General features: G+C 39.5%; 1 non-coding gene across 1 annotated transcript; it reads left to right on the top strand.

Moving 5' to 3' along the window:
• Nucleotides 1-499: 499 nt before the first annotated feature.
• Nucleotides 500-606, top strand: LOC122903798. The gene has a single exon (XR_006384025.1). It is a non-coding gene; the product is annotated as a U6 spliceosomal RNA (small nuclear RNA).
• Nucleotides 607-5,698: the final 5,092 nt, after the last annotated feature.

The following is a 5,698-nucleotide window of genomic DNA, read 5'->3' as shown; positions in this document are numbered from 1 at the left end:
AAATGTCTATCAAGGGAAGAATGGATAAAAAATGTGGTATATACATACAGTATAATATTATTCAGCCTTAAAAAGGAATGGAATTTTCATCCATAACTACAGTATAGGTGAACCTTGAAAGGTTTATGCTAAGTGAAATAAACTAGACACAAAAGGACAAATATTGTATGATTCCATCTATACGAATTACCTACAACAGTCAATTTCATAGAGAAAGAAAGTAGAATACAGGTTACCAGCACCTAGGGGGAGAGACGAATGAGGAGTTTTTGCTTAAATGGTAGAGTTTTTGTTGGGGGTCATAAAAATATCTTGGAAACAGAGATGATGGTGTATAACTATGTGAATGGACTTAATGACACTGAATTATACACTTAAAATATATTGAAATGAAAAATTCAATGTTACATATATTTTACCAGAACTTTTAAAAAGAAAAAGAAACAAACTGTTACAGCTTTTTTTTTTAAGATGGAAGTTTTAAAATATAGGTAATTTTGTGCTCACTTCTGCAGGACATATATTAAAACTGGAACAATACAGAGAAGATTAACATTGTCCCTATGCAAGTATGACATGCAAATTCATGAAGTGTTCCATAGTTTTAAAACAATTTTTTAAAAATAAAACAAAATAAAGTTACTTTTGAAAGAACAAGAAACCACCCAGTCATTGCAGTAGGCCACATCATGTAAATGTATCCCTAATGCTCATTTGTTTGAGATTGTGGAGGACATCTTTCTGCAGGGGAACTAGCCTGAGTACTAGGGTGCCTCTTGCCACATCCATCCTTGGAGCCATCATCCTTCTTCTCTACTCCAAATTTTGGCACTTGAAACCACCTACTCTACCTTTCCAAATTGTGGCTCTTGAAGTCTTTCTTCTCCACATTGACAGTGCCAGCCCTCTCATCCTTCCTTGTGGGCATAGGAGCCCACCACCTCACCTCGCAATCTTCTCTGAGGATCTATTGAGGCTATTATGCTATTGATCTATTAGGCTATTGATTAGGCTGCAAACCTGGATTTTTGCACCCAAACTGAAGCACTTGACAGGCTACTGCCATATTTGTGCTCACAGTCAGGTAAAATCCTTTGAATTTGTCAGAAAGCAAAGGTTATGGCCAGAAGGTCCGAGACCCATAGTTGAATCAATAACCAGGGAACAAGGGCAAAGAACCCTAAGGGCCCATTCCAGGAAAGAAAAGTGTTAGAGCCACAGCCCCAAAATGTGGTGAGTCCTGATGAGAAAACTACATGTATTATAAAAATAACATAATGCAAGTTTACAACAGAACACTATTAAAAATCAGTCCGTAATGTCTGAACTAGAACATCCTGGTATGAAAGATCTTTCCAGGGGTCCTCGGAGAAGATCTAATCCAATGTCTTTGGGGAAGAAAAAATATTATGTATTATAAATTGTCCATATAGTTTGTTTTGTTTCTTAAAAAAGGATATTTTAAAACTCTCTGAGGGACGGGAGGAGTCAAGATGGCGGAGAAGTAGCAGGCTGAGACTACCTCAGCTAGCAGGAGATCAGCTAGAGAGCTTATCTAAAGATTGCAAACACCTGCAAATCCATCGGCAGATCGAAGAGAAGAAGAACAGCAATTCTAGAAACAGAAAAACAACCACTTTCTGAAAGGTAGGACTGGCGGAGAAGTGAATCCAAAGCGACTGGAAGATAGACCCCGGGGGGAGGGGCCGGCTCCCGGCAAGCGGCGGAGCAACGGAGCACAAAATCAGGACTTTTAAAAGTCTGTTCCGCTGAGGGACATTTCTCCGGAGGCTAAACCGGGGCGAAGCCCACACGGGGTCGGAGTGACCTCAGGTCCTGCGGGGTCACAGAAGGATCGGGGGTGTCTGAGTGTCGCAGAGCTTGCGGATATTGGAACGGGAAAGACAGCTGCAGAGACAGAGCCGACAGTAAGCTCGCAGCTCGGAGTTGCCTTGAACCGGTCGCAAGCTCGGTGAGCTCGGACAGCGGCCGGAGGTTGGGCAGACTCGAGTTACTGGGAGCTGTTCGCTGAGGGCGCACAGGGGAGCGGGACCCCGGGCTCTCGGCTCCTCCGGGCCGGAGACCAGGAGGCTGCCATTTGTATTCCCGTCCTCCGGAACTCTACGGAAAGCGCTCAGGGAACAAAAGCTCCTGAAAGCAAAGCCGAGCAGATCACTCAGCCCGGCCCCTGGTAAGGGCGGTGTAATTCATCCTGGGGCAAAGACACTTGAGAATCACTACACCAGGCCCCTCCCCCAGAAGATCAACAAGAAATACAGGCAAGACCAAGTTCACCTACCAAGGAGTGCAGTTTCAATACCAAGGAGAGAGCAGCAGAATTCCAGAGGAGGAGAAAACAAACCACGGAACTCATGGCTTTCTGCCTGTGATTTTTTAGTCTTGCAGTTAATTTAATTTTTTTCTTTTTCATTTTTTTCTCTTCTTCTGCTAAAATTTTTTATAACTTTTACCCTTTTCTTTTTTAACGTTTTTTAACTAGATTATCTAATATATATATTTTTTTCTTTTTTATACTTTTGTTTATTAATTTTCTTTTTTTTTTAATTCTTTTTTTTTCTTTTTTTTCTTTCTTTCTTTTTTGAACCGCTTTTTATCCCCAAATCAGAAGAGATCCTAATCTCTTCAATCTTTTTTTTCTTAATTCTTTTTTAAATTCTTGATTGAATTTTTAATTCAATCTCTTTTTTTTAATTCTTTTTTTCTTTTTTTTCTTTCTTTCTTTTTGAACCTCTTTTTATCCCCAAATCAGAAGACATCCCAATCAGAAGAGATTGGGAGATCCCAATCAAAGGAGATCCCAATCAGAGGAGATCCCTCACCCAATCATGAGGGGGGAGAAATCCCCCCTCACGATTTGGGATCGCTTCTGATTTGGTTAAAGCATATGTTCCTGGGATTGTTGCCACCCTTTTAGTATTTTACTTGCTCCTTCATATACTCTTAGCTGGACAAAATGACAAGGCGGAAAAATTCACCACAAAAAAAAGAACAAGAGGCAGTACCGAAGGCTAGGGACCTAATCAATACAGACATTGGTAATATGTCAGATCTAGAGTTCAAAATGACAATTCTCAAGGTTATAGCCGGGCTTGAAAAAGGCATGGAAGATATTAGAGAAACCCTCTCCAGAGATATAAAAGCCCTTTCTGGAGAAATAAAAGAACTAAAATCTAACCAAGTTGAAATCAAAAAAGCTATTAATGAAGTTCAATCAAAAATGGAGGCTCTCACTGCTAGGATAAATGAGGCAGAAGAAAGAATTAGCGATATAGAAGACCAAATGACAGAGAATAAAGAAGCTGAGCAAAAGAGGGACAAACAGCTACTGGACCATGAGGGGAGAATTCGAGAGATAAGTGACACCATAAGACAAAACAACATTAGAATAATTGGGATTCCAGAAGAAGAAGAAAGAGAGAGGGGAGCAGAAGGTATACTGGAGAGAATTATTGGGGAGAATTTCCCCAATATGGCAAAGGGAACGAGCATCAAAATTCAGGAGGTTCAGAGAATGCCCCTCAAAATCAATAAGAATAGGCCCACACCCCGTCACCTAATAGTAAAATTTACAAGCCTTAGTGACAAAGAGAAAATCCTGAAAGCAGCCCGGGAAAAGAAGTCTGTAACATACAATGGTAAAAGTATTAGATTGGCAGCTGACTTATCCACAGAGACCTGGCAGGCCAGAAAGAGCTGGCATGACATTTTCAGAGCACTAAACGAGAAAAACATGCAGCCAAGAATACTATATCCAGCTAGGCTATCATTGAAAATAGAAGGAGAGATTAAAAGCTTCCAGGACAAACAAAAACTGAAAGAATTTGCAAACACCAAACCAGCTCTACAGGAAATACTGAAAGGGGTCCTCTAAGCAAAGAGAGAGCCTACAAGTGGTAGATCAGAAAGGAACAGAGACAATATACAGTAACAGTCACCTTACAGGCAATACAATGGCACTAAAATCATATCTCTCAATAGTGACCCTGAATGTTAATGGGCTAAATGCCCCAATCAAAAGACACAGGGTATCAGAATGGATAAAAAAACAAAACCCATCTATATGTTGCCTCCAAGAAACTCATTTTAAACCTGAAGTCACCTCCAGACTTAAAGTGAGGGGGTGGAAAAGAATTTACCATGCTAATGGACATCAGAAAAAAGCAGGAGTGTCAATCCTTATATCAGATCAATTAGATTTTAACCCAAAGACTATAATAAGAGATGAGGAAGGACACTATATCATACTCAAAGGGTCTGTCCAACAAGAAGATCTAACAATTTTAAATATCTATGCCCCCAACGTGGGAACAGCCAAGTATATAAACCAATTGATAACAAAATCAAAGAAACACATCAACGATAATACAATAATAGTAGGGGACTTTAACACTCCCCTCACTGAAATGGACAGATCATCCAAGCAAAAGATCAACAGGGAAATAAAGGCCTTAAATGATACACTGGATGAGATGGACATCACAGATATATTCAGAACATTTCATCCCAAAGCAACAGAATACACATTCTTCTCTAGTGCACATGGAACATTCTCCAGAATAGATCACACCCTCGGTCCTAAATCAGGACTCAACCAGTATCAAAAGATTGGGATCATTCCCTGCATATTTTCAGACCACAATGCTCTGAAGCTAGAACTCAACCACAAGAGGAAGTTTGGAAAGAACACAAATACATGGAGACTAAACAGCATCCTTCTAAAGAATGAATGGGTCAACCGGGAAATTAAAGAAGAATTGAAAAAAATCATGGAAACAAATGATAATGAAAATACAACGGTTCAAAATCTGTGGGACACAACAAAGGCAGTCCTGAGAGGAAAATATATAGCGGTACAAGCTTTTCTCAAGAAACAAGAAAGGTCTCAGGTACACAACCTAACCCTACACCTAAAGGAGCTAGAGAAAGAACAAGAAAGAAACCCTAAGCCCAGCAGGAGAAGAGAAATCATAAAGATCAGAGCAGAAATCAATGAAATAGAAACCAAAAAAACAATAGAACAAATCAACAAAACTAGGAGCTGGTTCTTTGAAAGAATTAATAAAATTGATAAACCCTTGGCCAGACTTATCAAAAAGAAAAGAGAAAGGACCCAAATAAATAAAATCATGAATGAAAGAGGAGAGATCACAACTAACACCAAAGAAATACAAACTATTATAAGAACATACTATGAGCAACTCTACGCCAACAAATTTGACAATCTGGAAGAAATGGATGCATTCCTAGAAACATATAAACTACCAAAATTGAACCAGGAAGAAATAGAAAGCCTGAACAGACCCATAACCAGTAAGGAGATTGAAACAGTCATTAAAAATCTCCAAACAGACAAAAGCCCAGAGCCAGATGGCTTCCTGGGGGAATTCTACCAAACATTTAAAGAAGAACTAATTCCTATTCTCCTGAAACTGTTCCAAAAAATAGAAATGGAAGGAAAACTTCCAAACTCATTTTATGAGGCCAGCATCACCTTGATCCCAAAACCAGACAAGGATCCCATCAAAAAAGAGAGCTATAGACCAATATCCTTGATGAACACAGATGTGAAAATTCTCACCAAAATACTAGCCAATAGGATTCAACAGTACATTAAAAGGATTATTCACCACGACCAAGTGGGATTTATCCCAGGGCTGCAAGGTTGGTTCAACATCCG

Source organism: Neovison vison, chromosome 3, assembly GCF_020171115.1.
Source record: "Neovison vison isolate M4711 chromosome 3, ASM_NN_V1, whole genome shotgun sequence".
Classification (NCBI taxonomy): Eukaryota; Metazoa; Chordata; class Mammalia; order Carnivora; family Mustelidae; genus Neogale; species Neogale vison.
The sequence above is the reverse complement of the archived record's forward strand: the minus strand, read 5'-3'. Positions and strand labels throughout refer to the sequence as shown.